This window comes from Gouania willdenowi, chromosome 22, assembly GCF_900634775.1.
Source record: "Gouania willdenowi chromosome 22, fGouWil2.1, whole genome shotgun sequence".
Classification (NCBI taxonomy): domain Eukaryota; kingdom Metazoa; phylum Chordata; class Actinopteri; order Blenniiformes; family Gobiesocidae; genus Gouania; species Gouania willdenowi.
In genome coordinates, this window is record NC_041065.1 from 34,619,674 (window position 1) to 34,630,621 (window position 10,948).

The 10,948-nt window shown below is 39.3% G+C and overlaps 1 long non-coding RNA gene across 1 annotated transcript; it reads left to right on the forward strand.

Annotated features, from left to right (window-relative positions):
- Positions 1-7,585: 7,585 nt before the first annotated feature.
- LOC114456776 (uncharacterized) lies at positions 7,586-9,829 on the forward strand. Its single transcript, XR_003672879.1, has 3 exons — positions 7,586-7,733; positions 8,858-8,920; positions 9,089-9,829. It is a non-coding gene; the product is annotated as an uncharacterized LOC114456776 (long non-coding RNA).
- Positions 9,830-10,948: the final 1,119 nt, after the last annotated feature.

The window sequence follows — 10,948 nt, forward strand, 5'->3', positions numbered from 1 at the left end:
CTCATGGGAGGCCGCCAGACTCCTGGTTCCCCTGCCTGCTTGCCTCGCCGGCTCCGCCTCATGGGAGGCTGCCTTTACTAAGGGTTTTTTGTTTGCATCTGCCTCCCTGGGCTTACCATGCCTTTGAGAAGAATAAAAACTGGTATGGGGCGGTGTTTAGCTCAGTGGGTAGAGCGCCCGCCCCATGTACAGAGGCTATAGTTCCTCACCTGCAGCGGGTCCAGGTTCGATTCCCGGCCTGGGACCCTTTCCTGCATGTCATTCCCTGCTCTCTCTGACCCCTTTCCTGTCAAGCAACTGTCATATAAAGGCCACTAGAGCCAAAAAAATCCTTAAAAAAAAAAAAAAAAAAAAAAAAAACTGGTATGATGCACCTGAGCTCCGCCTCCGTCCCGGCATTTGGGTCTGCACCCACACATGCCCGTGACACCTTGGGTTACTTACGAGCACGATAATTATTATTATTAATGGAGCAAAGATAACACTAACTACCATGGCAACCACCTGGAAGAGAGTGATATATTTATCCCGATGGGTGAAATAATCAGGTGTTTATAGTGGACTATGATCCTGTTCTGAAAGGTGTTCACACAGAACGCCACTTCAGCGACTACAGTCGCTTAAATAACCCTTGATTAGTTACAGTTTTTGGTCACTTCATCACTTCATTGTGTCAATGGCATGACAACCAGGGAATAATATGAATGAAATGTGTCTGTGGAGGCAGGTAGGCCAGTAGCGTCGCGTCGACGATGTCGGCTAATCGGTTCTAAAAAATCCTCAACATCAAATCCGTAAATTGACGCGAGTCAAGTGACCAAAACAAACCAGCATGGAGGACAAAACTCTGTCTCCAACCACCTCTCAGGCTCAGCAGCCTGCCCTCCCAAGCTCTACATGTCACCAAAACACAACCCGCCGCCCTACATCAAAGGTGTGGGAATACTTTAAACGCAGCCAAGGTATAGTTATTTGCAGTCTTTAGAGTTGGCGTATCACACCAGCACAACTTCCATGTGGGAGCATTTGAAGCGGAGGCATCCTATTATTACTCGTGATGCCGGAGAACAGAAGTAAGTAACGTTACTATCGCTAGGCCTGGGCCTACAATCAATAAATCAATTAACCGGACGGTAATTAAAATTAACTCGGTAAGTTTGCCGGCCTTGGTATATTGCCATATTCCTATGTATTTGGCCTGACGACTGTGGCTGCAGAGGCTAGCGTTAGCAACAGATATTAAACAGCAAATAACTCAGTCAGTTCTAATAATTTCTGAGTGAACCTGCAGCGTAATTACTCTAAAATAGTAAAAAATATTTGACAAAAAAAATAAAATAGTATTCCACCGCCAGGCAATCTTAGATTTAGGTAAATTAAACAGTCCGGTAGATGCGGCAACTCTGGACCTACTATGTAGCTTCAAATCGCTACGCCGGCTACACCCAGCTGCCTACGAGGCAGCGGAACCTCGTACCCGCAGTGTCCGCAAGCGGAGGAGACGTAAATGTGTGATCGGAAGCAGAAGCGGGGATGCCAGGTGGGGGTAGCAACCAAGCTTAGTCTAAGTATTTAGTTTTAGTCGTCTTTCGCCTCCAAACAGGCTGGATGATAAGAGGGTTCACCCTCAGCACCTGATCATGTTTGTTCCATAGCGGAATGAACAGAGTAAACTAGAAACTATTTGGTCCATTCCGTTTGGTTTAAGGCTGAATGAAAGCAAAACAAAATGAAACAGGAGGAGGCGGAGCCGCTAGCATTTGGTGTTTTCATGGATGTTATGTTTGGATGTATATTGTTCACGTTATCTGTTCCTCTTTAGTTTACATGCTGAGGTACATTTAATATATAGAAAACACATCTTTAACTTTTAATAAAATTAGGTTGTAGGATTTTTAATCACACTTCTAAATTCCTTACTGACACAAACATTATAGAGGAAATAAAACAATAGTTTCATTTATTTAATTAGATTAATTATATAAATCGATATAAATAAATAAATAAAAACACTGATACCTGTAGCTGAGCATCGCGGGCCTTTTAACAGCACCCAAATTCAAACAGGCCAATCAACGCATCGCATTTAATCAGGCGCTGATTGGCTGAGCTCGCTCATGTGACTACAGCCGCGCGCACACACATCTCCTCCGGATTCGTCTCAACAAGAGCTCATCTGTTGTTACCTCTGAGAGCACAGATAAACATAATTGTTGTGTAACACAGTGATATCACAGATATCTGCAACGTTTGTCACATGTTCAGTAAAGTCAATAACAGCTTTAGAGATTAATTATGAGAATTAATGCCAGCATTTACAATCAAACATTATCTTTTTTGTTTCATTTTGCGTGTTTTATGTTTGTATCTTGGTTTTGTGTTATGGTATCACAGTGTATTCTCTTATATGCACTCGCGTGCGTGTGTCTGTTTTATTTTATTATTATTAATATGTGTGTGTGTGTGTTTACTGTAATTTGTGTTTTCTCATTGTGTGTGTGTGTGTTAGGGCTAAGTGACATGGTCTTTTTTTTTTTTTTTAAATATCTTGATATCACAATAAATTATATCTCTCTCGATATTTTGCCCAATCGTGTCCAACAGGTGACACTGCAGATCTGTTGGAAGCTCTCTGCCAAAAATAAAGTGCACAGTCAGCAGTATTTTGGTTTTACACATACAGACACAGGGTTTGAGGTCCATAATAATAATCTACAGGAAAAATTAACAAAACATTTTAAAGCACCAATAAAGTGTCCTGAGTCTTAAGTTTCCTTGTTGAGCCAAAAAAAAAAATCCAAATGAAGCAGCTTTGTGGATATTTAAATTAAGGCCTGGAAAATTAGCGCGTTAACGATTTGCATTAATTTGTTCATATTAACATGTTAAAATTAATGGACACAATTAATTTGACCACCGCTCCTTCGCTAGGTGCAGTACAATGATAAACACTTCTGTTTCCTGTAGCTAATGCTGCTACATCCTGAGCTAGCAATGAAACTGAAAACAGAGGCTTCTAAATGGACAGTTTAGCTGTAAAGTATTGCCATAAGGGGATGTGGACAAGACAAAAGTTATTTGAGTGCATTGCAAAGGGGAATTTAATTACCACCTCAGTAATTCTTCCTTAATGAACCATCTACGAGCGAAGCACCCGGGTTCAGCGGCGTCAGGCAGACCTGACGTACTGTGACAAACAACTCTGGAGGAGAGGTTTGGTGCGAGAGGTGGACCTCTTTCCAAACAGATTAATGACAAGTTAACCAATGCTAGGGCTTGTTGGATAGCTACAAATGGCCGCCCTACAAGGATTGTTGAAGATGTGGGATTGCTGATAAAATCAAACACATCCTTCCTTTGCGTGCAAGACGTCAGCGCATTGTGCCACATTAAATGTAGTCCAATGTGAAATACCATACGTTAAGCTGTAAAAATTTAAAGTTTCCTCAAGGCAGAGGAAATTCCTCGATCATTACTTAAAATTGAGGTACTTGAATTATTTGAGGAATCATAAATTAAATGATTCCTCGAATAATTCATGGCTTCAGTTTTGTTCATCATTGTTCTGTGTGTAAATAAAGTCTGGTTTGTTGAATAATTTATAGCATTTGTGGACACAAAGATTGTCTAACTTCAGAGTAGTAATGCAGCCCTTTTCAGTAGTTACTTAAATATATGATGGTTTGGGGGCAGGTGGTATCTGGACAAAATGATACCTTTGAATTTTCCAGCTTGGACTGTCCATTATCATAGGTTAAGAAATGACATTATGAATAGTAGCCACAATAGTGAACCGGTTCTTAGTTTTCTATTTGTTCTAGATTGACCTGCAACATTGTAATGTCTTAGTTGTGGTGCAGCTGACATCTGGTGTTTGTTTGGTTGTGTTCTGGCAAACAGGTGTGGGCCACCGTTGTGTCAACATTATGCACAGTATACGGGCCAGACAAGAACAAGGAGCGTATGCCAGATGTGGGACAGGATAAGAATGCACAGTAGCCCGCATTTAGGCCAGTGCTGGTTTATTTGGCCTGTTTTTGGCTGACATCTGGCATTGTGATGGCTTGGTTGTGGCCAAGTTCTGGCAAACGGGCGTGGAGCGCCTATGTTCAGTCATTCCATTCCAAATGTGGGCCGGATATAACGTGTGGGCCAGAATAAAAATGCATTGTGGCCCACAATTGGGTGCGTGCGTTTATTGGTCAGTTTGTGGTTGACATCTGGCATTGCTATGGCTGTATTGTGGCCCATATTGGGTGCCATCATTACAATCAGTATTTGGCTGACATCTGGTTTTGTAATGGCTCAGTTGTAACTGAGTTCTGGCAAACGGGTGTGGAGCACCGTGCAACACAAAAATAATCATTAGATTAATTGTCTAATTAGTCGTTAGAATAGTCGACTATTTACGGTGGCTGGGAAGTGTCAGGTGAATGCATTTACAGAACCGAACACAAATACAAACAGGTCACAACACGAATGCAAACCGGCCACAACGGAAGTGTTTCTGACGGACGGGTATTATGATATGATGGCCTGATATGAAAAATATAAGAGTATCCTGATCAACTTTCACTTACTCTCATACGCGTTTCAATGTCTTCTTCTTGTTCTTCTCTGTTCTGGTGGGTTAAAAACATCTGCCAGAAACGTGTCCGTCTGTAATACCGGTCCGTCGGAAACACTTCCGTTGTGGCCATTTTGCATTCGTGTTCATTTCTTTAAATGCATTCACCTGACACTTCCTGGCCACTGAGTTTCTGCAACGGAAACCAGGGTTTCTTCGACAGAACCTGCCAGCAAGTAGGTTCAGTTCATGGACAATGTTACCATGGTAACAGACTCGGAGTAGAACATACCTCGCCTTCAGGAATTCCCCTCTGTTCTCTTAACTTTAGTCCTGCTGACAAAGAAACGAAATACAACTGCACAAGAAGTCCAAACACAAGTTTTTGTTGTCTTTTTTGTATGGCTTTGGACTATTTTGTTGCTATTTTGTTGTATTGCATTTGTTTTTGGAGTTATTGTGTGTTTTTGGCATGTTTTTGTTGTTGCTGTATGTATATTTGTTGCCATTTATAATAATTTTGTGGTGTTTTGTGCATTTTTGGCATTGTTTTGTTTTGTTGTCTTTCATGTCTTTTTGGAGTCATTATGTGTGTTTTTGGAGTATTTTTTTTTGGCCCGTTTTGTGTATTTTTGTTACCATAATTACCATAGTTATAATGTTGTTTATTTTTTTTAATTTTGTTGTATTTTGTGTGTTTTTGGAGTGCTTTTTGTCGTCAATTAGCGTATTTGCTTACATTTTTGTGCATTTTCCTGTCATTTATATGTAATTTTGTAGTTATTTTGCCAACAGTTGCCAATGTGCTGTGATGTCCCATCACCTGATACACCAGGGAATCCTTTTCTTATCCTCTGCAGGTATACGCATCAAAGAGAGGGGGAGAGCTACAGCACAAGCCTCAGGCAGAGCCAGGCGTGCCCAGACTTCACAGGTGGATGTGCTTAACTTTTTTTTTTCCAAAACAGTTTTTTATTAATTTTTAGAACATAACACTTACCATACATTAAAAAACAACACAATGGCCATTTAGAATTAATAACATAGATAAAGTAAAGCTTCCCACGCTCAAAGGCCTTTAACATACAACATGAATGACATTTGGTCTGCTCTTCAACACATAGGTGATCTTCTCCAGTGGAAGGGTTGAGAACATCTGTTGTCTCCACTGATCCACAGCAGGTCCATGACTCTTTTTCCAATGTAGTAAAATATAGAAAGAATATCTGTAATATTACGTGAATATCTGTTAAAGTCACGTTTTTGTATTAGCTCTGTCTGCTAGCATAGCTTCTCTTCTTCACTACAAGATATCTGCATCCCAACCGACCACTGGGTGACCAGCGCCCTCTGCTGGTCCAAACAAATATCTGATGTAAATACAGTAAAATTACTGTTTTTTTTAAGTCCAATTATTAAGGCACAAAATACATTTTCAGTTGCACTTTTAAAAAGAAAAGGAACTATTATGCAGTTTTGTATTGTTTACTATAGAACCAGAATTTAAACTAATAGGCTTCTTCTTCATTTGTATTATTCCTTTATTTATTTTATTTAGGATTTATTTTTAGTTAAATTGCATTGTTTTGAATAGTTTATCAAGGGATTCTTTTGACAATAAAAAATAAAAGGAAAATAACACAGTATTTTCTAGTTTTTTTCCCGAAAAAAAATAAAGGAACATTTTTCAGTCATCATTTGTCTACAGTCTCGTTTTGTAAAATAAATCATGAGAGAATCGTATCGTGAACCCAGAATCGTGAATGGAATCGTATCAGGAGTTGAGTGAATCGTTACATCCCCAATCTTCCTATAATAACACATACTGTACAGTGTTCCTCTACAGTCTGTACATTTTGGACATACATCTGGAATGTTATCACATCTATTAATATTTACCGGCTTTACGTAGATTGGCATCAACCATTTGAACTGAATGAATCTGAGGCGTACATTAATAGATATGCTACTGTATCTCCACTGCTCCTCAGATAAATCTAATGATACATCTTCATTCCAAGCTTTCAGTCTCCCATATGAATCATCACCCATCATAACATTGTATATATGTGATATTATCCCTTTATTTCCTCTAAGTTTGATTGAGTAGGTTCCCTTAGTACATTATTCTGGGTTTTCTGTATGAAAGATATTTAAATAAATTATATATGAAATTTATCTTGCAACTCCTGAAAGCACATTAGTGTCACTATTGGGTAGGTAAACATCTTGACTCGTTCTCAGTTCTTTGACTCTCATATACAAAATACTGCATCAGGTACAAAGAAATGGTTGCTCCATATTGGGCTGAACTGGGATAAACCATTTGGTTCTTTCAAGTATTTTTTCACATCTCTCCATACTCTGATCATATTTTTAATTATTGGATTTTTAGTTTGTTTTAATAATGTAACTGTATTGGACAAAGGGAGTTCTAAATGTAACCCTTGACTTTCCATGGTGGAGAATGATTTGTGTAATAGAACATCAAAGACCTGGACTGTGTATCCCAGTAATGTCACGATGGAGATTCTGACATTTTAGACCTCCTCGTTCATATGAAGGTAGAGCAAAGACAAGGCTTTTATTATTCCATATAAATGCTATAAACTGATAAAAGCCTAGAGGAATGTTTTAGAACAAATAGAGTAGCTTTGAGAACACATTCATTTTCAATAACTCTCCCGATCATAGACATTGGTAGAGGCATCCATCTTACAATTAAATTCGTTAGGTCTCTCTTTGTGAGATCATAATTTATTTCTACACTGTAAATTGCATTTTGGCATTTTTGTTGTCCCAATGTTTTATTTTATGTCCATTGAACAAGCCTTTGGTTATGTTGTTGTTATAATTTAGAATCATTAGTCAAACACATCTTAACTACACAAAAAATGTTAAACAATAATTTCATGTCCTGTCAAATGAAAGATCTATGTCTACTTGACTTTAGAGCATAAAAACGTATGTCCACTAGGTGGCAATAAGTGCCTCAAAGTCAGTTTGGCCAGACCGCCAATGATAACAGAAGAAGAAGGCTACGGAGATCTGCTAACACTTTACTAGCTTCAGAAAGACAAACTGCTCATCATTTTCATTTATAGTTAAAGCTATTACGTCTATATAAAGGTGACATTGAACCAGGTTAAAGGAGTCGATCATTTTGGTAAGTTTTCTTTGTTTTTCTGTCAAAGTTGAAGTTTTTTTTTTTATAGCAGTTAAATAGCATTAGCTTAAAGGAAAACACAGAAGCTCAGAATTTGAACGTTTCTGTTGTAATGCTAAGTTTAGTGTTAAATATAACTATGTATATTTTATATTTGAACGTTAGAAGTCAAGTTTCTGTTGTTTGTTTGTTGGTTGGGTTGGCAGGGAAATGGGGGGGGGTCTTACTCGGTAATCCACAAGTGTAGGCGGTGGGCGGAGTCTGCTAATACTTTCTTTCTGGCCGCCTTCTACTCTTAAACATGTTAATAAATGATTCATTACCCCTTTAGCACCGAAAGAATATCTGTAATATTACTTGAATATCTGTAAAAGTCACGTTTTTCTATTAGCTCTGTCTGCTAGCATAGCATCTCTTCTTCACTGCTAGAATATCTGCATGCCAACCGACCACTGTGTTACCAGCGCCCTCTGCTGGTCTAAACAAATATGACGTAACTCAGGACTTTTTTAAAGTCCAATTGTTAAGGCACAAATTTTTTAAAAGAAAAAGAACTATTATGCAGTTTTGCATTGTTTGTTATTGAACCAGAATTTAAATTAATAGGCTTAATTTTCATTTGTATTATTCCTTTATTTATTTCATTCAAGATTTATTATTAGTTAAATTGCATTGTTTTGAATAGTTTATCAAGGAATTCTTTTGACAATGAAAAATAAAAGGAAAAGAGTACAGTATTTTCTAGTTTTTTCCCCAAAAAAACAATTGTCTACAGTCCCATTTTGTAAAATAAATCGTGAGAGAATCGTATCGGGAGTTGAGTGAATCGTTACATCCCTAAAACTATGTTTGGAGTGCTTTATCCGCCATGTTTAAATTTGGACAGCGAATGGAAAGGAAGGTTGTTAGTTTAAATGGGATAACACAGTGGCAGTACTTTCTATATATTGAGGTTGGCTGCTTTACTTTGTCATATTTGTACATAGTATGTTTCTGAAGCAAATTAGGTTTCTGTTCAATCTCAATGATAGAACAAAAATAATAATCTAAAAAAAAAAACATTTCAATGTATTTAGCTATTATTTCCCAATGTCCAAAATGGGCTTGCTGTGTACTTTCTACAGCTGTACATCAGGATTCACCAGTGCTGCTGATGGTCCATGATTGGCTTCCACCTCCCTCTGAAGGTAATGTACTTCCTACATGTAGTTTGTTGTGAGATAACCAGAGTTCTACTCTCTTAGCTTTAGGTTATTGAGATGTACATGCAAGTTTGCTCAGTGAAATGTTAACATACTGTAACAATTAATTTTTTAATTGTTTAACTGAGTTTTCACTCTTTCTCTATTCTGAAGGTGCCCATGGTGACAAGGTCTTTTACACTGGATGAAGTGGACCTGTAAACTTTGTACTTTTTTCTGTGGAAATCGTAAGCGAATCATTGAACATTATCAAAGTAATCACAGACATTATGGAAGAACTTGCCCTCTTCCCTGCATATACAGTAACTGCTCACAGTATTTCAGATCCAAAAAATCCTTACAGGTCCATCTGAGAGATCACGGACTCATTGAAAACACTAGTGGACTCATAAGCGTTAAGGTAAAATGCTTGTTGTGTAACTTTAATGAGGCAGTTGGCCTCAAACACTTCATTTCACATCTAGGACAGCATCTGCAGGACAAGGAAACTGTTTCATGTCCTTTTAATAACTGTCTTTTCAAATCTCGTTGTCACCAGAACTGCACTTTAAAATATTTTAAGACTGAAATTATCATTAGGAATGTGAACCTGGAACATTCTCAGACTGCAACACAGTAGAACTGCAGTTGGATACAGATGAAGGGGAATTTGATGTGCCTATTGATACTGAAACTGATTTTGAACAAGAGTACAATGACACTGGTCAAAAAATTCAGGAAAGACTTGCTTCCTTACTTCTGCCCATGCAAGCTATTTAACATGTCTCTAAACGAGCCACTGAAGAAATTGTCAGAGAATTTTATGACATTGGCCTTTTGATTGGTGATTTAAATGTTCATATTTTTAAGTTGAAACACTTTTATTTTACAGTGCACTATTTCTTTCAGATCTGGCTAAATTTGGATTTCCAGGTACTCAAACTGTGAAACTATATTAAATTATAATACCTCACGTGGTGGATTGGCTCTGTCATTTGTGTTTAATAACAGTATTGAAGACTTGGTTCTGTTAATTTTGTAACCAGATATTTTACTATATTACTTTATTATTTACAAAATGATTAGTATTGACTTGCTTAAATTTGTCAAGAATAAAATTACATCGTACAGCAAAATTTTATGACTCGTTGGTGGAAACCGAGTTCCCACTAAACTGAGGATGAGAACGCAAAGCAATAGCAAATGGTTTGATTGCTAATGTGAACAATAAGTGAGTGAGCGTCATTGTCTACAACCTCTGCTAATCCTAATTGGTTCTGAAATATTTTTATTTGTCATAATAATAATAATAGTGTCTTGGACACTCGGGTAAAGAGAGGGGCGGAGCTGTCAACTGATCACCACCTGGTGGTGAGTTGGCTCCAATGGCTGGGGAGGATGCCGGTTAGACCTGGCAGACCCAAACGTATAGTGAGGGTCTGCTGGGAACGCCTGGCAGAGTCTCCCGTCAGAAGGAGCTTCAACTCCCACCACCGGGAAAACTTCAACCATGTCTCGGAGGAGGTGGGGGACATTGAGTCCGAGTGGGCCATGTTCAGTGCCTCTGTTGCTGAGGCGGCTGATCGGTGCTGTGGCCGCAAGGTAGTCGATGCCTGTCGTGGCGGCAATACCCGAACCCGTTGGTGGACACCGGGGGTGAGGGATGCCGTCAAGCTGAAGAAGGAGTCCTACCGGGCCTTTTTGGCCTGTGGGACTCCGGAGGCAGCAGGCAGGTACCGACGGGCCAAGCGGAGTGCAGCCACGGCAGTCGCCGAGGCCACAGCCCGGACATGGGAGGAGTTTGGTGAGGCCATGGAGAACGATTTCCGGACGGCTTCGAATAGATTCTGGACCACTATCCGGCGTCTCAGGAGGGGGAAGCAGTGCACCATCAACACTATGTATGGGCGGATGGTGCGCTGCTGACCTCGACTCGAGACGTTGTGGATCGGTGGGGGGAATACTTTGAAGACCTCTTCAATCCCACCGACACGCCTTCCAATCAGGAAGCAGGGCCCAGGGACCCGAGAGTGG